The following is a 23,772-nucleotide window of genomic DNA, read 5'->3' as shown; positions in this document are numbered from 1 at the left end:
TCAAGGTATAGTGGTTTTTCATTGGCTGAGTTGTGAGTCTCTCAGGGTCTGAGATCTTGCCAGGCAAGAAAAGGAAATCTTCCTTCGTCCTGTTGGGTTCTGCTATCATTGGAGCTTCTCCTTCTAACCTCCCAACTCTATTTTAACTGAGGTTTCTATTTATTAATTTTTACAATAGTGAAAGCATACTAATAAGTATTTGTGGAGGAAATGTATAAATGAATGAATGACTACAGGATTGATGGAAATGAAGATGCTTAAAAAACACATGATATCTAGGCAAGGAGGGATTAAGACAATAAGTTGAGAGTCATCAGTTTTAAATACCAGCTACAGAATATCACAGGGTCCCAATCCAGAATCCTATGCAAATCATGATATATTTTTGACATGTTAAAAATAACAAAAAGAAGTAAAAACTGCCAATTAGGGTTCTTTTATTGTAAGTGATATAAAAAAACTTTGGATAGTTTTTTTTTAAAGGAAATTTATTACAAATACAGAGTCCTGAGAAGTAATATCAGGGTGGGGATAGCAGTCTTGGAAACAGGGAGGTGAGACACAGGAACGTCAAGGGCACGTACAGTACCTCCACAGGAAAGAAACTAACTCTCATGTTCTGCTTATTTTGCCCACTCTGCTCAAGATTCAATTTCCAGGGAGGGTTCATCCCATCATGAAAATTTGGTCTCATCCCTACCTTAGCCTGGGGGAAGGTAAGGTCCCTGACTTATAGACCCACTAGATTGCATCTCATTGAAAAGAATTCCTCCAAAGCAAAAGCGGTGTTCTTAAGAAGGCAAAATATAGTTTTTTATTTTCTCTATAAGATTTCCAGAATACCAATATTTCCAAAATATTTCGGAGGTAACTATACTGAAAATATAGCCACAGACTAGACAAATATGAAATCTGCCTTTTTGAACTTAAGAAAAAGGACATGTGTGGCAATTGTTTTAAAAAGGCAGGTAGAGAGCGCTGTAGAAACATACAGCAGGAGTAACTAATTCAACCTGGGTATTCAGAGAGAAATAACCGTATAATATGAATCCTGAAAGATGAGTAAGGGTTGCCTAAATAATGGAGGGGTGAAGGGTATACCAGGATAAAAAAATAAAATGAGCCTGAAAGTCCTCAGGCTAGACAATGAAGTCCCTTTATTGAAAAGAGACAAGCATGATAGAGATGAAGGAAAGAAATGCGGTGAACAATACAGTCGAAGACCTAGAGAGGAGCCACACCAGGGAGAATCCTGTGAGGATTTTGGATTTGATGTAAATGATAAGGAAAATTATCATAAGGTTTTAAATAATGATGTAGACTAAGAGTTTTGCAACACCTTGGCAGCACGACGAAGAATGGTTCAGATGGACAAGAGTAGAAATAGGAAGACTAATTCAACTAGTAGTCATGAGAATTGAGAGAAAGGGACTAATTTGAAAAATACTAATAGAGTACAATGGGCACAACAGATAAAAAGGATGGTGATAGGTGAGGAGAAAAAACAAGTCAAGAGAGTTTCCCATTTCTGGCCTGAGCCACAGGAAGGAGAGCAGGGCCATTTGTTGAAATAGGATACACTGAAGAAACAGCAAGGGTTCTATAAGGAAGATGGAGCGTTTAGTTTTGATTTAGTTAGTTTGACGTACTTGTGAACCAAGTAGGAATGTCAGGTAGGTACTTGGAATATAAATCAGGAGCCCAGTAGGTTTGTTTGTGTGGCAAATACAGATTTTGGGGTCATAGGTATATAGCAGGTAATATAAGGCATCGATGGGGGAAAATGCACAAAGGGAAAAGAAAGAGGAACTTTGACAGAGCCCTGAAAAACACCAGTTAAAATTTGGTTATAGGTTTAGGTGATGGCAAGAAACTGGGAAGAACAAAAAAAAAGAAGAAATTCAGTACTGTGTGGTGACACTATGGAGACACTGATGATGGACATTAAGGAGAGAGAAGGTTGCAGAAGTGATCAGCACTACTGAAGGCTGCTTGGAAATAAAATAAAGATTAAAAAATTGTCCATTGGGTTTAATTATATAGAAGTGATTTTTTAATCTAAGTGAGGAAGATTCAGTAGATCGGTAGGAATGGAAGCCAAATGGGAGAAAGTTAAGGGGTTAGAGGTGAGCAGATGTAGATAATCAATATAAGAAAGTTGTTTTAGAAGGTTTCACTGTGAAAAAAAAAGGCAAGAGAAGTAGGTGATGACAAGGGAGAAAAGTTTTAATCCTGTTACTATTAGCAGTTGCAACTTTGGAATCTATTATTGATCTGTGGTCATGTGTAAATTATTCCGTTTAAATAATTCGATTTAAGTATTCAAGATACTTAAATCCAATTAGTTTTTATAAGCTATGAGCCATTCTGTTTTATATCAGTGATCATCAACTGTTGCAACCCAGAAGAGCTGCCCTAAACTGGGATTGCAAATACAATCTTTTGCAACACAATTTTTCAGGCAGCTATTATAAAAAATAATGGATTTGGCAGTTGTGGTGATACCTAAGGCTAAATCTGGACTCAGCAAGAAAGAGCACCATGATTGATTAGCTATGTCTGCCATTAGCTCAGAACTAGGGACTGATCCTGCCAAATACTTGCTGACACCAGGCTGGAAACTTCACTTGGCTGCATCATCTTCTTAAAGGCCTAGTTAGTTGATAGTCAAGTCAAAATAATTTTGATATAAATAACTTTTATGCATCAAATCCTATTTATGCCAATATGATATGTTATATATTTATAATATATGACCTATCACTTTTTTAATCTAATGGTATTACCTGCTCATATTTTGACGGAGCTGTCTGGATTTATAATTATGTTTTAAAAAATTCTGTACATTTACATTTACACAGTGGTTGAGACATTTCACATGCAATAGTTCTATTAACTTTTCAATATTGGCATATAAATGTTTATTACTCAAATAAATACACTTCTTCTCTGAAAAACAGCTGATTGCAACAAGATACATTTTGCTCCAAGGTTGTCCCTCTTTGTGGTTCAGTTGAGATTTGCATGTGAACAGACCTTGCTTGAACGACATCCACCTCATAGTCAATGCTGCACAGGGTTCTGAATGTGTGAGCTTTACTTCCCCATAGGTGAAGAATTACAGCAGCAAAAGAAAGGCAATGGAGAAATTAGCAAAGTATCAATTTTAAGACGAAGCATTCAACCTGGATGTTAAATCTGAAAGGATTGGGGGCAGAAAAGAAGGAAAAGATGTGGGGAGAGATCCCAGACTAACAATTATTGGGGTAGAAATTTTCCTTTGCCTTATAATGGCAGACATACCCCAGGGGTCATGTTCAATCACCTCAAGAACACTACAGCTGGATTTCATGGGCAAGATGACTAATAGACAATTAGGGCACAACGGGTATCATTTATTTTCTGACCATGTCTCTAATTTGCCATTCACTTATATCTTTAGAGGAATAACTCATTGTTTAGTGAGTCTTTTTGTTAACTATACGTTTTTGGTAACAGGTTTTTTTAAAATTAAATAATTAGTTAATTAATTAATTTTTGGCTGCGTTAGGTCTCCGTTGCTGCACGTGGGTTTTCTCTAGTTAGGGCGAGCGGGGGCTACTCTTCGTTGCGGAGCATGGAGCACGGGCTCTAGGTGAGCAGGCTTCAGTAGTTGTGGCTCACGGGCTCTAGAGCGCAGGCTCAGTAGTTGTGACGCACGCGCTTAGTTGATCCGCCGCATGTGGGATCTTCCCAGACTAGGGCTCGAACCCCCATGTCCCCTGCATTGTCAGGCAGATTCTTAACTACTGTGCCACCAGGGAAGTCCTAAAGTAACAGTTTTTTGTTGCCTAAATATGCCCATGACAAACACCAAAATGTTAGATTATGAAGAGACTATATATTATATTAAATTTATTAGAACAGAAACTACTTCTCTCAATTAGTCAAATTAAATGCTACTAGGGCATTATCGTTAACCAATATCACTCTTCAGATGGTTACAGTTGATGTTACAGTTTCTAAGAACATCTTTTATAGTTTTGTTTTGTTTTTAATGAAAAATGAATATTGAATAAGAAAAGACCGTAATTTAAATAAGAGTGTGGTAAAACAAAGCTCTAGGAAAAATGACTTACCACATGGATGAAAACGTCACAGAAGCAAGGCTTCACTGAAATTTGAAGGAACCAATTCTTTTAATAGGATAGTGTTCTTATATAAATACAGGCCTAGGTAAAACTGATTTTTTTCATAATCTGCTACTGGTGTTTTTGTTATTGGCTTCAAAAGCATTGTTGTGATAATAAAGCAGTACCTCCAGTCCTGCGAGCGGAGCCACTTAATAGAAACCTATAAATAAACAGGATTCATAAAGACTCCTGTCTGCACATATGGGATTATTGGATTCGAGATCAATGTTCTTTCTTTCACCACATCCACAAGTCATTTGTAACCACAGGAAACTTATTTTACTAAAGATGATCAATATTTCCTAGAAGTGTAAGAGACACCCATGTTAATGCAAAAAAAGGAAGTAATATTGAGAAAATAAAGGTCTTAGGAGCAATCCAGTGGCCAACTATCTAGAACATCAAAAAAGTGTTTTTAATAAAGTGTGTGAGGATGATTTGTTCTATAATTGTCCAGTACAGAATGCTATCAAAAACACGTTACCCGAGAGAAAAGTTGGAGTGTGCTCTCCTAAGTAACTGCCTACATATAACAAATTACTTTTCCTAATAGCAAAAGAAATGACTAAAATTATCAGTGTAAAGATTCTATCATAGCAGGTATAATTTTTTTCAAATAAAAGGAATTTTTCTTTAAAAATAATTTAAAATTGTATATGTATTTATTTTAAATTATCGAGACCACTTGATTTATCAAACTTACCAGAAAAGTGGCTATTAATTCTTTCATTCTTGATTCTGTTATCTAAGTTTCATGGTCTTTATGTGCTTTGTCTTTCAGCTGAAAATTATAAAATAAAAATGAATTTTTTCTTTCTTAAAAACCAATTGTAGAACCATTATTGTGTGAGATGGCATGAAGTCACTAACCAACTGAAATATAAATCAATCCAGTGATTTTTATTATTAACAAGTTCTGCTTACATTCCATCTTCATAAAGTGTTTAGAAATGGTTTGATTTTCCTAAGGACAAAAACATTATTTTGAAAATAAATAGCGAAATGTCTTTGAATTTAAAAAAAATGAATAAGAAACAATAAAATGACAATGATTAAGTAACAAGTGTCTTGAATTTTGGAGCAACTCATAATTAATTATATTCATCAAAAGCACTGCTCACAGTGGCCAATCAAGAGAAACAGGTAACAATATGACTTCCACTGTGAATTCCAAAAGAAACAAACACTGAAATCTCAGAATGATGCTATTCCTGAGTTTATCCCTGAGGATTACTTTATTTGAAAAAAATACTGATGGTGAAAGTCAAAAAATACCCTACCAAAATGCATGCAGCAGAGACCAAAAAATTTTGAATTCAGGTCCTAAATCCAGTTACTCCAAATCCAAGATATTTTCTCTGTGTCATACTGGATACCTCCCTTGTTGTCTCACTTTGAGCACAGCTGCCATACTCCTAGCTTCCTCACCCAAGTATGTTGCCCTCTGTTTAGAATTCCAGCCCAAGCACTGGTGAGAGGGTTCAGGCTCATAATTTCTAAGGGAATGTTAATAACTTCTAAACAAAGAAAAAATGAAGGAAATTTAATAAGCAAAACAAAGCTCAATTTTATAAAAATGGCAATGCCCAATTCTATCACTAGAGGTTTCTAGCAATTATAAATAACCACATTGCTTAAATGATACACTTTGAAATAGACACACATTAATTATGTAATCCTTATATTAGAAAACAAATAATGAACTGAGTGAAAGGGAGAAAAGAGAGAGATTCTTCAGAAGATCAGAATTCTAGTCTTCGGAAGAACTGGGGAAAAGAGAGATCTTCATTAGAAAATTTCTGTGATATTGTGATTTATAATAAGAAATATATATTTGTCCTTCATCCCAATTTCTGGCACAGAGCTCCTAAAACCCTTGGAATTTCTTAAGTGTGAGAGTGATTCAAGTTGTCTTTTGTTATGTCAATGAAGTGACTTTTGGGCTACCCTTAGATCAAGTAAGGATGGGGGCTGGTCACCAGAGGAACCAATCATGTGATTAGAAGTTTGGACATTTCAGTCTCAACCCCTGACCTCCAGGGAGAAGAGAGGGGCTGGAAGTTGAATCAGTCATTAATGACCAATGGCCAATGATTTAATGAATTATACTTATGTAACAAAGCCTCCATAAAAACCCAAAAGAATAGGGTTTGGAGAGCTGCCAGGGTGGTGAACATGTGGAGATGCAGGGAGAATGATGTCTCTGGAGAGGACTTGGAAGCTCCATGCTCCTTCCCATATACCTTGCCTTATGCATCTCATCCATATGACTGCTCTTTTTTTTAAATTAATTTTTATTAGAGTATAGCTGCTTTACAATGTTGTTTTAGTTTCTGCTGTAAAGTGAATCATCTATACATATAATTATATCCCCTCTTATTTGAGTTTCCTACCCATTTAGGTCACCACAGAGCATTGAGTAGAGTTCACTGTGCTATACAGTTGGTTCTCATTAGTTATCTATTTTATACATAGTATCAGTGGTGTATATATGTCAATCCCAATCTCCCAGTTCATCGCCCCCCCCCCCCCCACTGCTTTTCCCCCTTGGTATCTGTAGGTTTGTTCTCTACTTCTGTGGCATATGACTGTTCTTGAGTTATATTCTTTTATTAAAAAATTGATATTCTAGTGAGTAAATGGGTTTCCTGAGTTCTGTGAGCCATTTTGGCAAATCAATCAAACAGAAAGGGGGTTGTAGGAACCTCTAATTTAAGGCAGTCAGTCAGAAACACAGGCGACAATCTGATCTTGTGATTAGCGTCCTGAGTTGGAGAGTCATTAGAACCTACAGTTTGTAGTCAGAGCACAGGTAATAACCTGGGTTTGTGATTGACGTCTAAAGTGAAGGGTGGTCTTGTAGGAATGAGCCCTTTACCTGTGGAATCTGATGCCATCCCCAGGTAGATAGTATCAGAATTGAATTGAATTCTCAGACAGCCTGCTGGTTGCAAGCATTGCTTGTTGGTGTGGAGAAGCTTCCATACACACACACACACACACACACACACACACGTATTAGAATTGGGTCCAGAAACCTGAAAGAAATTTTAAGGCATACAGTGAGGCAGTGAGTGTTGCGGGTATTGTTGGAGACTCTTTGTTACCCCTTCCTTTTTTTTTAACATCTCGAGACAATGAATTCTAGAAAATTTACAAAGTATATTTGTTAATTCTTTCTGGAAAATGTATGTATATGAACAGAAGGTAATATTTATGTAAAGCAAATTGCTTGTCATTTTGAGGCTAAAGAATAAAGCTCATTTTTGTTCACTAGTCAAAGGAGACCAGGGAAATATGTATCATATCAGTTTTATCGAATTCAATAAAATGTTATTTTCTGTTTTATATAGGGATATTTATGCAACTGATTGCCTCATTTGTGAAGAAGAGCATGTTAAGCACATTTAAATAAAAAGATGGTATTGTAAAGGCATAAGGTTAATTTCAGCACTAACCCTTTTAGAAAAATCATAAAAGTGAAACAGTGGAACTGAAAGTAATGATGTTTTATGGCAATAAAGACTTAACAATATTTAGGGGAATCAAAGAGCTTTAAAACAATAAGGTCGACATAGCGAATATCACATGAACACATAGTTAATTTATTAATAATATATTATTTTATGGAATATATTTCTTAAACTTATATGTCATATAAACAGAAAGAAATTCTTTAAGTGATTTATCTTTAAAGGGAAAGAAGAAAATCCAACCAAGTGGAATATAATCTTGCATAAAGGAGAAAACTAGCAAGGGATTCTGGGTTCCTTCCATTCTGTGATTCTCATATGACAGAAGGAAAAATACACAACGTCACTTAAATGAGCTGAACTTTTCAATCACTAGACATTTTTTTCAAAGTGAAAATCACTATGCTAAAGGGAAATGAGAGTCTTGGAATAATGAAACATCCCATGAAAAATAAATGAAAGAAAAAGACATGTCTAATTACAAGACTCAGATATCTTCATTTGGCTTTTGAGATAAGAATTTTAGACTATAAACAACTTATTAAAACCCTTCATTTGAAACCATCCCCTAAAATTATAAGAATTTTGTTTCAAGCAAGTTTGGTAAATTCAGACCTTAATGTAAAAGTTCATTTGGATAATCCAGGGGCACCTTTTAAAAGTTAAATTATTCTTTTGTGAATGTTTCTAAATTATTAATTCCACTATCCTTTAGCTTAAGGCTTAAATTTTTGGGGTCACTGACACATTTGCAAACCCCCTGTCCTTAGAAAAATGCAGATGTACACGTGCAAAAGACATTGTATTTCCAAGGGCACTTGGAGCCTTAGGTTTAGAATCTCTGGTTTACACCCTCATTTAACTATGTCACCCCTTTGGAGTAGGACAATTTATCAAGTAGTGTTTTTTATTTAATTTTTTTGTTTTACTAAGACAATTTAAAGAAGGTAGAGATGGCAATGGTGCATTTTGCTCTGGAGGATGGTAAACCAGTAGGATTACACAGGTTATGCCCGATACAGAGGTATATGTCAGTGGGGGTGGAGATGGGGTGAGGGTTGAAATGATCAATTCATGAGCCTGGTAGCTGGGCTGTAGTCAGATTGGAGAAGAAGTACATTTTCGCTAATTTGCCCAGAAGGGTGCCTTTTCTGTTGTTTGTGTTAGCTGCTGCCCTGCTTTCCAGGACCTCTAATTTGACTATTCTTGTACAATGAGCATAAAGAAAACGTGTGTGTCTACAAAGGGTTGCACGTACACACACGTGCACACCTCCACACCAAATCGAGAGATTTTGAAAACTAAAAATTAAAATCTTATTATTCTCAGTCTAGTTTTCATTCATTCCTTAAATCTCATTTCTGCCTTAGGAAGATCTTTCTTTCTTTGTTCATGTTTTCAACTTGCCATTGATGATCTAGATACGATGAAAAAATATTCACCAACGTAGATTCTCTTTCTGCCTAGCAAGTATGGTCTAACAGTGAGAGGTCGTTTTTACGTTAGTAGGAAAAATTATTATGTATTCCACGCAGCTCTGGACACAGACTATAAGAGAAAAGAGACTTGAGATCCCTTCGGAGAGAAGAGGGTTTTTATTTAACTCTTACCTATATGTGTGTGACGGCTTTGCCTCCATCGCCCACAGGGAGTTTGTATACTTAGCGTGAATCTCACTTTTCAACTTACTAGCTCTCCTGGATCAGCGCTTGTTGAAACACCTTCGACATCCCCTGAAGTCAAACCTTGCCCATGTAGGAAAGCACATCTATTCTCTCTGACTCTCTGCCTTGCCCAGCAACCATCCTCTGGTGGCTTCTAGAAAAACTGAAACTTTATGAGTCCAAACAATACCACTTTTGACACCTTAGTTAGGCTGTCTACTCAAGCAGAGAGCCCTGGCTGGCTGAGAGAATTCTGCTGGATTTACACAGAGCCAAAATCCTCCTGTCAAGAGGAAATCTTTCTTTCTGTGCCTTCAGTAGGTTTCCTTCAAACACAGAAGACCCCTGTGGCTCTGACGCTTTTTATTATATAAGCAGCTATTTGTTATTTCATTCAGAAGGAATTTTCTCATGTGCCTTTATGTGTATTGTCTAAATCGAATGACATTTTATACTCAAATTTAGTGCAAAATTCAGTCTTGCTACCAATGTGCTCATGAAGCATGCAATAAATATTTATTGCTGCTGATGAGTTCAGGAACCGGAATTTGCCAGTGCCTACTATGATGGACAGCTGCACAAGAATCGGATGTGGTCATTGTCTAGCATCGGCCCCCACGTGCTACAAAAATCTGGAGAGCCTTTCAGAATGGCTAGGGTATGGCGCTCTGCCCTCCATCCCAGGTGTTACGGGTTCAACCTCCCTGTGTTGGTCCAGCCCTGATGGCATGAAGCAGAGTTAAAGTTGTTGCAGATGCTTTTGATTCAAATTCATGCTGCGCTCTCCCTGATCAGCAATGTTCCTTTGGGCGATATCACAATTTCATCTTGTTCAAGCTCTCTACATTCCTGTTTACTTAGGTTTGCAAATGGAAATTTAGCACTCAAATTAGTACTGACAGTACAACCTGCAAAGGTTCTAAATCCTCATTTGCCTTCATTCTGAGGGACGGCACTCTATTTTCAGAGCAATATTGTTTTATATCAGAATTGCTCTCATGGTGTGAAAACATAATGCCGTGGAAAAGCATGGCATGAAAACCCTGCATTCTCGATTTTAAATGCAGTGATCTGGGAGTAAAAATCAACACCAAAGGGCATCAAATTTCTTGATCACCAGCACTGTTTCTTTCTTTTGCACTATCTGTTTTTCTCATGGGGCACAGAGGCATGTGTAAACAAGAGAAAAGATACATTCAAGATTGTAATTCAATGGTGCATGAAGATGATGCTTTGTTTCTTAATCTATAAACGATTTCTGACCTACAAAGTTTTCTCCTGCTGGGGTTCTGGTTGCACTATTTTTTTTTTTTTTGATTTATTTATTTTATTTATTTTATTTTTGGCTGCGTTGGGTCTTCGTTGCTGCTCATGGCCTTTCTCTAGTCGCGACGAACAGGGGCTACTCATCATCGTGGTGTGTGGGCTTCTCATTGCTGTGGCTTCTCTTGTTGCAGAGCACAGGCTCTAGGTGCACGGGCTTCAGTAGTTGTGGCACACAGGCGCAGTAGTTGTGGCGCACGGGCTTAGTTGCTCCACGGCATGTGGGATCTTCCCGGACCAGGGCTCGAACCCATGTTCCCTGCATTGGCAGGTGGATTCTTAACCACTGTGCCACCAGGGAAGCCCCCGGTGGCACTATTTAGAGACACAGTGTCACAACGAGCTGAGGGTGAGTCACACTGCCTCCAACAGGCAGAATTCAAGGCTGGGTGGCCAATGGAAAGAAAATCCGGAAAGAGTGAACTGCTTCTCATTCTAACTCATTCCTATTGGATGGGAAACCTTGGGTAAAGTCGCTAAAAACATAGCCTGTTTCCTTTTGGAACAACGGTCAATTTGTATGTGAGCCATGGTGCTCACTCCTGGCTGCAAGTCAGAGTCATCTTAGGAGATTTTCAAAAATCTACATACCTGGGTGCCATCCAGACTAACTTAACTCAGAGTTTCTGGGCCTGAGGCCCGGGTACTGGTGTGATGCAGTGCTCTCCAGGCTCCTGCAGTTGCCCAGATCAGCAGGACCTCACGCTCTCTTTATCCAGACACACCAGCAACTCCCTGTTTTCCACTCCACACCTCACATGAGATGTCAGTTTTAAATGGCACCTCCAATTCATGAGACATTTTGGGATTCTGCATCAAAAAATAGACTTGTCTCTTACTGGAGTCCTTCTTGCAGCCAGCTTCCACCTCTGCAAACTTCCATCCACTTTCTTGCATTCAAAAATTAATTCCCATCTCTTATCTGACCTTATCGCCTCATTTTGAAGGATTTCTACCTTTTTCCCGATTTACTAGCATTTTAATGTGTCTTGAGAAAGAGAAGAGACCTAAGTATTGAATCCACCGTGTTTAACCAGACACATTTCCTCTTCTAGGTGTCTGAATTTCTCATTATCTTTGGAGGGACATTGCCAAGTGTCCTGCTTTCCCTGATTTGCCGGCTCCCCAGCGTCCACTAGAGAGCGCTATTGCCACCCATCTAAGAAAATTGTACGCTGCACCTTCAATCCTCATATTTCTCAGAGAGGCCAACTCACCTGTTCACGTCTTTAGTCATTTCTAGTGTTGTGGGGAGGAAGAACATTCCATGTCATTCTAGAAGCATCCTTTTCTCCTTGTACCTCCATTCCACCTCCTTAGATCTGTCAATACCCTCTCTTTTCAGAGCTTTCCTTCACAAATCGTTCTCATATTCCACCTTGTGAGAGGTCTTTCAAACTTTCTATATAGCTCCCTGTTACAACCAGTTAAAGAGAGAAATAATAAAAATTCACAAAGATTTAGGAAAGGAATTAGAATTTTTAAAAAAGAGGAATCTTTTTAAACAGTGTTATAAATCATTCTTTTCTATCTTAAAAGAAATCCTGTAAAGATGAAAACTTAAAAGGGCCTAGAGTTCTTGTTGATTTTTTAAATAAAAACAATGAAATATGTGGTCAAAAAATTCATAGAACTGAAAGTTAGAACATGAAATTGGGAAGTTTTCCATCACTCCCATAAATCTCTGACCCAAGATTAACTACTATTAACTAAATGTTAATATTTTGTTCCTCATATATTCATGAATACAGAACTATATGTCTATACATATATATATATTACTTGCAATATCAATGTTTTGTTAAATAAAAGGAATTGTACTACTAACTCTGCTTTGCAACTTCTTTTTTCATTTAATATAATGTGAAAGTGTAGCAATAACTCAAACTTGCATGTTCAACTTCATAACTATGGAAATGTCTACAGGGAGTAATTAGGGAATACTTGACCATCATGAAGAAATGCACAATATCCAACCAATATTATTTTATCTTTGAAAAATCTGAAAGCGGCTCTAAAAAGAAAACTTTTGCAAAAACTTATAAACTTCTTCTGTCTCAAGTTATTTCTCAGTGTTGGTTTAATTATAATTTTAATTACCTTTTTCTTACCTTTTTTCAGTGTTAACAGTAATGGAAAATTCAGATGGATTACTGACGCTACCTCTAGAGAGATACCTGAATTCAGCTCAAAACAAAGGGACCCTGATCTGTAAACACTTTAATAAACTCACTGAAGCTTAATGACTTCAATTGTTTTCATCATCACATATGTCCCTAAAACCATTCTAATTACATATGTTTCACCACTGTAACAAAAATAATTATTTTTACTTCAAGATTTTGAAGCTTTGCCAGTGTCAAAAATAAGAACGAGCTAAACCCAATCTACATGCTTAACTGTATTTTCAAAGATTTGAAATTCTGGTTTGTATTTAGAAGTTCATTACAACTTTATGCCATGTATATATATATATATATATATATATATGTATATTATACATATATTTATATTCCATATAACATTTACACACACACACACACTTTCTGGTTCTTGGAAAAATGGAAATGAAGGTCACTGGAGAGCTGAGTTGACTTTTTTTTTTTAGAGTCTCAAATTATCTTTTCAGGTATCCTCTTTTTAGATATAATCATACAATCCTTTGATTTAAAAAAAAATCAACATATTCTAGAAGTTTTAAAAATTAAATATAATTCTGTTAAATTAGTGATTTTCAGAGCAGGTCTGTGTAAAGCCTGAGGAGTGGATGCCGAACGGAGGTCTGATGGTGGTGGGTGTGGGGACAAACTTTTGTCCTGTTATTGAATGTTTAAACATATAGCTACTTCATACAGAAGAATCTGTTAGGCCTGGTTAGCTGGTATGTCGCCAGGTATATAACGAGGCAGTTTGGATTTTAACAGATGATCCCAAGCCACCTCCCCACCCCCCTTTCACTTAGAGTTGTAAAGAAATGTGTCACAGATATTAGACCTGGGGGATGCAGAAGAAAGACTTTCTCCTCAAGAGTCCACACTGGATTTTGCTCATCTGGAAACAAAAGGGGATGTGATCACATTATAGAAACTAAACATCTCAGAGGTTAAATAACTAAAACTATGTGACAGTTCAATCCCATCAAATAGTTCTTGAAAACCTATACTGTGTCCAGAACAGGGCTAAACTACAGGGTTGACTAAAGGAAGCAGTGCTCTTCTGTACTTTAAAATCTGAGCTAGTTGCAGAAATTCGTTAAAACATGAATCAGCTAGAGAACAAAAATCATTTAATTTTGAATATTAGAATTGCAAATTGTTGATTTCTACCAACAGGCCATTGCTGTGCTAGTTATAAAACAAAGAGCAAAAATGGACATGGTGTCTACCCTCATGGAATTGATGGTCTTTTTCTCCCTCATCGCCTCTGTTTCTCCACTCCAGAGCTTAGTCATCCTAACTCCTGTGGTTTCCCTCCTGGACTCTCCCCACACCCCCCAATCTGTCCCCCTTCTTATGCAGAGCAATCACTCTAAAGTCCTGGGGCGCGGTCATCAGGGAAGTCCTCACTCAGCTTTGCAGACACAGAAGTGACCTGCAATAAATAGGGATTTTCCTCATTCTCTCTTTTCTCTCTCTAAACTCCTCATCTGTGTCATGTATATATGACGGACACATCCCAACATACTTCTGAAAATGGACCCCTGCTGCTGGACCATTGGTTGACAGTTATGTGCATACAGGTAGGAATTAGGAGATGTGAACCTGCTTTTTTCAGGAATAAGTCTATAGGGATAATAGACAAATTTGATAACTTTAAAATTCCCAAGGAATGATAACATAGAAATTGAGCAGTTGTGGTTATAAGAAGGCTGTAGCCATAACTGAGTTTCGAACTATGTTGGAATACTACATATTAGTAAGGTAAGGATAAACGTTTAGGAAAGAAATCCCTTCCTCATCACTAAATACGTAGGAGTGATATGCCTTGATTTTCACTTGTGCTGTGACTGCGTTGTTTCTGGTTGGTGCTGTGTTTGCAATGAGATCAGCTGTGATTAATTAACTCCATTAGGAAACTCAAGTATGAAATATTTCAAATCAACTCAAAGTGCATATTTGAAAATTATAAATGGTTTTAAACTTTTAAGCCAATCCATCATCTTCTCCAGAACTATGTTTTCCCCAGTATTAATGTTGTCTCCAATTATGCACATTTTTGCACATGACTGTTAACTACAGGTTTCACAGGGAAAAGTCTCAGGCTCAAATTTGCAGTTTTAAGATAATTTATCCATCATTTCTTTTTATAGCAGAGTTATGAGAATAAATGCACACTACTTCCTCTCTGTGGCTTTGGTACTGCCATTCTTTCTAGTTTCTCTCATTTCTAAGATCTGCCTTTCAGGTTTTCTCTAAGAAACCATGCTTCAGGAAGCATAGATGAAGCCCTAGCTGCCTCACCTTGGGATTCATCACTGCGTTTGCATGCAGTTGACACTCCCTCTTTGCTGTTCCCAGTTAATGATGAGCATGGCAGGGGTATTAGTCCCCACCCTTTCCTGCCTGCCCAGGACTCATCCAAAAGATATCTTTGCTCAGGGACTTCCCATTGGTTTGGTCAAAATTTTTTGAGAAGTGAATTTCACGTGACATTTTTCCTACCCAATCCTTCCATCTCTTTCTCCTTTCACAGGTATCAGATCCACATCTAGTTGTATAATTTCTCCCCTCCTTCTCCTTTACACTCTCCCATTTATCCTTTGCAGGTGATTTCCCCACTAAATCTCTTGCACATCTAATTCAGTCTGCTTCTTAGAAAACCTAAACTAATATTTTCTTTTTTTATAGGATTTTTTTCAATTGCCCCTTAAATGTTAAAGTTTCCCATGGTTCCATCCTCCACTCTTTTTACTTCATACCATAACTCACTTTAATTACTTCCTTATATACAACGTGGTATCCATTTATTAATAGGTGCCAAATATTTATCTTAGGCACAAATCACTTTCTGGGCAACCAGAACTGTATGTATATATATATGTATATATGTATATATATATATATATATATATATATATATAATCTCACTCTTACACATTAGACATCTTCATTTGCAAGACCTACAGGCAACACAAAATCAGGGGAAATCTGAATGCAGCAGAATGGAGGAGGGGTGCTGCTCTGAGAAGCAAAATTCTGTGCCTTGAAAGGCAAGATCCCTTTTCCTGACTACTGCTTGGCTTCAATAACTCTGGTTGGGAGTCAGGAATAAAATTACCACTTTTCCCTCTTCCTTAAGATAAGAAATTGAAATAAATCGAATGAGGTGAAACTGTGCAGCCCATAAGAAAAGATATGTAGACAGTGATTTTGGTGGGTACTCTAATAACACAACTGAGTTCCTGCTGGATCAGATCTTCCAGCAAAGCCCATCAATGGACAACTTCCGCTATGAACTCAAGGCTTCCATGTCATTTTTTTATGGTTTGTTTTAAAAAGGAATGGACAGCCAAAAAATTGCCAACTCCTAAGTGTAAGAATAGAATAAAAGCATTTTTCCATAAACTAGGTTCAAGATGTTTAACTTGCATTCATCTTTTATCAGGGAGGACAGAGAAGGGGGAAAGGAGTTAATAAAGAGAAATAAAGAGGAAAAAACAGTGGATACAGGAGAAATGAGACCCATAGGAGAGACAAGGGAAAACCCAGAAGGAGAGTTCTGCCTAAGGCTCAGAGAAGAATAATCCCACTAGGGGCACAAAGGGCTCCTGGAAGGAACCCTCACTAGGTAAAGGTAAGAACAGAGGTTGATGTACATGATCAAACAAAAAATAGAGTTTAGAGTAATTTTACAATTCTCTTAGATGTTTTGGGAAGAATAAGAATACCTGATGGAATTCAGGAAATGACAATAATTAGCTCTAGGATTATTTTTTTTAAAAAGGAAATATAATCATAGAACATAGCCTAGAAGAGAACTATGTGAATATAATCACAATAAGATAAAAGTGGAATATTGATTTAAAGAAAAGTTGTGATATTAAAAATTAAAAGATTCATGAAAGTAAATTAACCTCATTAAAAATATTTATACAGGTATCTTCAAAGAATTATTACTCAGCCATAAAAAGGAATGAAATTGTGTCATTTGCAGAGACATGGATGGACCTAGAGACTGTCATACAGAGTGAAGTAAGTCAGAAAGAGGAAAACAAATATTATATATTAACGGATATATGTGGAAGCTAGAAGAATGCTACAGATGAACCGGTTTGCAGGGCAGAAATAGAGACACAGATGTAGAGAACAAACGTATGGACGCCAAGGTGGAAAGGGGGTGGGGTGGGGTGGGATAAATTGGGAGATTGGGATTGACATATTACACTACTATGTATAACATAGATAACTAATGAGAACCTACTATATAGCACAGGGAACTCTACTCGGTGCTCTGTGGTGACCTAAACGGGAAGGAAATCCAAACAAGAGGGGATATATGTATACTTATAGCTGATTCACTTTGCTGTACAGCAGAAACTGACACAGCAGTGTAAAGCAATTATACTTCAATAATATATATATATTTAAAACATATATATACATAATTCAAGTATCTTAAGACAAAAGGAAGATGGCTGTTCACTAGGGCAGATGTTCTCAAATATTAGTGGGGATCAGACTCATCCAGAGGGTTTGTTAAAATGGCAATTACTGGATCTCATCCTCAGTAGTCCTGGGGTGTGACCGAAGAATGTGCATTTCTAGTAGGTTCCGGGGTGATGTTGCTGCCATGGTCTGGGACCCACGCTTTGACAAACACGGCTGTAGGATACTTCACTTGCTGTGCTAGATTGACTGAAGCATCCTTTGTAGCAGGGCTTACTTTTAATAGATGTTTAACAAAGATGCTTGGGATATGACAAATATCCTTAAAATGCAGTAATCAAAGCCTTACTTCCTCCTCCCTTGCCCCATATTTGCCCACTCATTTTATTCCCTTGCTCTCTCCTAAGGGAAAATAACTTTTGCCTGATAACTAAAAAGAGATCCAGTTAATCTACATTGCAAAAAGTGACTCTGGGGAAAGACCATAGAAAAGTAGTAGTTGGTTATATATATATATATGTAATTTAAAACATGCCAGAGAAGTGAATTCCAATGTGTTTGTTAATTTTAGCTCCTCATGTAGATTCCTCACTTGGGAAAAGACAAGTACATGGAGAAGCCCTGTCTTCCTGAATCATCCAACAGATGATGAAAATAAAGAACGTAGAATTTTGTAGCTGAAACAGTAGCCTTTTTTTTCCCCCCAGGAATTAAGTTTTAATGATTATCTAAGGGTAAGAAGTCAGAAATGAGTATAGAGTCAGCAAAGAAGGGCTTTGGGTGAATTGATCTCTGCTTGTTTCCCAAACCCACAGGAGCAGTCTTGGAACATTCAGCCAGATGCAAGTAGAATTAACCTGTATTCATCTCTGTGCTCCAAGGGGGAAAATATCATCCTTAAGTACCCAAAATAAAAATCACTGAAAGAATAAATTTAGGCAATCCTGTCAAAGTATGCTAATTCTTAATAGTAACACTTATCACTCTTAAATCATTTCCTACGTAGGTGCTCTTTTTCAATAATGCATTTTGTTGCTACCAGTTCTCTGCACATAAAACTATAATGTGGCATTCGGGGGAGGGGGCAGGGGGATTGCTTCCATCATAAGCCATCACATTTTTCTAGTGTCTTAACTACTTTTCCAAAGCACTTTCACATCTGTTATACCTATAGTTTTACTTTCAGAGCCGAGAAGAAATACTTTGTTTTGGTTTCTTGGGGAATCCTTGACTTACTGTATTTCCTAAAAGTCGTGTAAGTTTATTGAAGGATAAGTCTCCAGTCCGTCTTCGATCTAATTATTTAAGTACACACTTCAAGGTTAATCTCCTCTAGTACTTAGCTCTCCCTAGAGGCACCTACAGAAGCTAGGAAACAAGATGGTCCAAGTTCCTTCACTACGCAGTTGTGAACAAATCAACACCCTTCTTCTCCTACTTGAGCAAATACTAAAAAGAGTAGAGGCTAAACAGGAATCCCATTTCATGTGGAGATGACTCAAAGAATTGTAGGAGTAGATGCTTGTCATTACCTCTCAAACAAAGCAGCCCTTCTCTTATAGATAGGCTCCTGTGGGGTGCTTCCCAGAAAGTGTGTCACTAATTCCAAACTAGCGGTTAATGGTGGAATGCGTTACTCCATTCCCAGCTTAATTTTAATTTCTCATATCTTTTCAAACATGAAAGAGAAAGATGTGAGCTGCATAGTGGTAGAGGACTCATATTTGCTTACTTCCTTTCAATAGATGCAATATGCATGCAGTAGTTCTTAACTCTATGATTATTACTTTATTTTTTTTTGGTCATAAGCCTTTTAAGAATCTAATCAGCACAGAGAACTATATTCAATAGGATATTCAATATCCTATGATAAACCATAATGGAAAAGAATATTTAAAGAAAAATGTGTATATATGTATAACTGAATCAGTTTGCTGTACAGCAGAAATTAACACAACATTGTAAATCAACTATTCTTCAATAAAAATGATATTGAAAAAGAAAGAATCTAATTAAACACCCAGACCACCTGCTCCCATCCAAACCTAAAAACAACATTTTGCATATTATTTCAAGAGATTCATAAATTCCTTGAAGCTCCTTTCTGAGCCTCAGTTTAGTAATTTCTGATAGTGACAAACACACTAATCCTGAAGTTAAAATAAGTTCCAGCCTTAGCCATGTCACTTACTACCTCTTTAGCTTTGTGCAATTTGAGCTTTGAAGTTTTCAGATTCTTCACTTGCAAAACCGACACCATAATGTGTGTCATACCTTCTTCACAGGAGTATAAAGGTAGGAATATGCCTAGTATTTTAATTGTCATGGCAGCCACCACACCTGAAAGTTCCTGATCTTCCTGTGGGAAAATATCCTTCCCACCTGTGAAATGATCTTGGTGGTATGGTCAGCCAAGATGCTCCAATATTCCCTGGCCAAGCGGTGGGCACATGACAAAATGTCACACTGATAGGACACTCCCTTGAACCTTGAACGTAGTGACTTAAGGTCTAAAAATGTTTGCTTGGCTCTTTCTAACAGCAGTCCTGTGATTATTATTCAGAAGGCTACAGGTAAAAACTGGCAATTAGTTGGGAATAAAGTTGTTAAGTGCTTTTTTCCCCCCCTTCCATAACATTTTACAGGAATAAATGCATGGAAAAGAAAGCATTCATTGACTTGCAAATCTAACTCTCCCTACTAGAAGGGTCACTCCATGAAAGCAAGTACACCATGGTGCCTGTCTTTTCACTCTTAGATGCCCAGCACCTAGAAGAGTAACTAGTATATAAGCAGTGTCAATAAATATTTATAGAATAAAAGGTAGGACAGAATGAGGTGAGATCTGTGAGGTAGACAGTGGCCAGATTACATAAGATGTTCCAGACCATGGGAGAGAGTGAATTTAATCGTCTCTAACCACTAGGCAGTTTTAATCAGAGGTGACTGGATCAGTGCTTAAAGTTATACTCAATGTGTGTTCTCATACTTTTCAGATCCACACTTAATATTTATAGAAGGCACAAACACTATTCTAAAAATTAGAGCATGGAAAATTATGGAACTAGAGAAAAGACATAACCATGAGCTAAGAATTTTAAGGTTACAAATCCCATCTATTTATTCATATAAAATATTTTATGATTTGCAAAAACATTGTTATTAATAAAGATAATTTTATTAAATCCCCACTGGAGAAGCAGGATATCTCATCTTGACAAATATAAATGCCATAAAGAAGCTTTACCTTTCTTGACACATTAATTACAGTTTGTTATTAACACCTTCTGGACTTATCTGATTCCATGGACTCCTTTGCTAATGAAAGGAAACATCATTTTCCATAGTGGATAGAGTTGCACACATTTCCTCTGCTAGGCTTCTGTGCCTATGACATTGAAGCTACAATGGCCAGGTAGCCAGGGGTACGGTCCATTCCAGCTGGTAAGTACAAGGATAGGAGGACAATATTATAAGGTTTCCAGTTCTTTCCCTCAAATAACCTGTCAATGTAATATGATGCTAATGAAATCTTTTTTCATTTTTAGGACTTCACAAAATAATTCTAATATTCATTTCAAAGAATACATGCATTACCTAAGAGAGATTTTTTTAATAGCAATAATGATTGGGTACTTGCCCTAAATAAATTTAAATAGGCTATAATAATTTTTTTAACTTTTTTTATTTTGAAATAATTATAGATTCACAGTAATTTGAAAAAAAGAGTAGAGAGTTTCCATGTACTTTTATCCCTGTTTACCCCAATTGTCACATCTTAATCATAATCACTATCAAAACAAAGAAATTGGCACTGGTACAGTGTGTTCATTCGATTTTGTCATTTTATCACGTTTAAATTTGTGTTAACACCACTGCGAGCAAGAAACAGTACTGTTGTATAGCCACAGAGCATTGCCTCAGGCTACCCTTTCAGATTTATGGTTTGTATCAGGTCAGTCAGCCTTCTGAGTCTGGTAAACCTGAGACCCTGACCAGAAGAATCCAAAGCCTTGGTCAACTATGAGGGCTCCAATTGGTCAAACCTAGCCTTCCTGGAGTATACATTCCGTATGCAACTGTGAAACCAGTTATCAAAATTGTGGGTACAATTATGCATGCCTAAAAAAATAATTTGTAAATGAAAATGTTGAATCGTAAATGAAATCAACCGAGAAGGAGATATTTTAGAGAATCCCATGAATTTGTTTTAAGTAAATAATCAGTCCTACCTATATTTTCTTTAGAAGGTTTTTTTTTTTTTTGAACTAAAGGTACAATTTGTTGAATTTGTTGTTTTTATAAGTTCTCTTTTGGTAGCTTAGCACAGTAGGTGTACCTAATACCTTATAACATGTGGCACAATTTGGTTATTTTTTAAAACAACTTTATTGGAGTATAATTGCTTTACAATGGTGTGTTAGTTTCTGCTTTATAACAAAGTGAATCAGCTATACATATACGTATATCCCCAAATCTCCTCCCTCTTGCATCTCCCTCCCATCCTCCCTATCCCACCCCTATAGGTGGTCACAAAGCACGGAGCTGATCTCCCTGTGCTATGCAGTTGCTTCCCACTAGCTATCTATTTTATATTTGATAGGGTATATATGTCCATGCCACTCTCTCACTTCGTCCCAGCTTACCCTTCTCCCTCCGCATATCCTCAAGTCCATTCTCTACGTCTGCATCTTTATTCCTGTCCTGCCCCTAGGGTCTTCAGAAACTTTTTTTTTTTTTTTTTTTTTAGATTCCATATATATGTGTTAGCATATGGTATTTGTTTTTCTCTTTCTGACTTACTTGACTCTGTATGACAGTCTCTAGGTCCATCTACCTCACTACAAATAACTCAATATCGTTTCTTTTTATGGCTGAGTAATATTCTATTGTATATATGTGCCACATCTTCTTTATCCATTCATCGGTCAATGGACACTTAGGTTGCTTCCATGTCCCAGCTATTGTAAATAGAGCTGCAATGAACATTGTGGTACATGACTCTTTTTGCATTATGGTTTTCTCAAGGTATATGCCCAGTAGTGGGATTGCTGGGCCATATGGTAGTTCTATTTTTAGTTTTTTAAGGAACCTGCATACTGTTATCCATAGTAGCTGTATCAGTTTACATTCTCACCAACAGTGCAAGAGGGTTAACTTTCCTCCACACCGACTCCAGCATTATTGTTTGCAGATTCTTTGATGATGGCCACTCTGACTGGTGTGAGGTGATACCTCATTGTAGTTTTGATTTACATTTATGATTAGTGATGTTGAGCATCCTTTCATGTGTTTGTTGGCAATCTGTATATCTTCTTTATAGAAATGTCTATTTAGGTTGTTTGCCCATTTTTGGATTGGGTTGTTTGTTTTTTTGATATTGAGCTGCATGAGTTGCTTGTAAATTTTGGAGACTAATCCTTTGTCAGTTGCTTCATTGGCAAATATTTTCTCCCATTCTGAGGGTTGTCTTTTCGTCTTGTTTATGGTTTCCATTTCTGTGCAAAACCTTTTAAGTTGCATTAGGTTCCATTTATTTATTTTTGTTTTTATTTCCATTTCCTTAAGAGGTGGGTCAAAAGGATTTTGCTGTGCTTTATGTCATAGGGTGTTCTGCCTATGTTTTCCTCTAAGAGTTTTATAGTGTCTGGCCTTACATTTAGGTGTTTAATCCATTTTGAGTTTATTTTTGTGTATGGCGTTAGGGAGTGTTCTAATTTCATTCTTTTACATATAGCTGTCCAGTTGGCCCTGCACCACATATTGAAGAGGCTGTCTTTTCTCCATTGTATATTCTTACATCTTTTATCAAAAATAAGGTGACCATATGTGCGTGGGTTTATCTCTGGGCTTTCTATCCTGTTCCATTGACCTATATTTCTGTTTTTGTACCAGGACCATAGTGTCTTGATCACTGTAGCTTTGTAGTATAGTCTGAAGCCAGGGAGCCTGATTCCTCCAGCTCCGTTTTTCTTTCTCAAGATTGCTTTGGCTATTAGGGGTCTTTTGTGTTTCCATGCAAATTGTGAAATTTTTTGTTCTAGTTCTGTGAAAAATGCCATTAGTAATTTGATAGGGATTGCATTTAATCTGTAGATTGCTTTGGGTTGTATAGTCATTTTGACAATGTTGATTCCTCCAATACAAGAACGTGGTATATCTCTCCATCTGTTTGTATCATCTTTAATTCATTTCATCAGTGTCTTATAGATTTCTGTATACAGGTCTTTAGTCTCCTTAGGTAGGTTTATCCTAGGCACTTTATTCTTTTTGTTGCAATGGTAAATAAGAGTGTTTCCTTAATTTCTCTTTCAGATTTTTCCTCATTAGTGTATAGGAATGCAAGAGATTTCTGTGCATTAAATTTGTATCTTGCTACTTTACCAAATTCATTGATTAGCTCTAGTAGTTTTCTCGTAGCTTAGCTCTAGTAGCTTTCTCGTAGCATCTTTAGGATTCTCTATGTATAGTATCAGGTCATCTGCAAACAGTGACAGATTTACTTCTTCTTTTCTGATTTGGATTCCTTTTATTT

Source organism: Eschrichtius robustus, chromosome 5 (genome assembly GCF_028021215.1).
Source record: "Eschrichtius robustus isolate mEscRob2 chromosome 5, mEscRob2.pri, whole genome shotgun sequence".
Classification (NCBI taxonomy): domain Eukaryota; kingdom Metazoa; phylum Chordata; class Mammalia; order Artiodactyla; family Eschrichtiidae; genus Eschrichtius; species Eschrichtius robustus.
Note: the sequence above shows the minus strand (reverse complement) of the source record.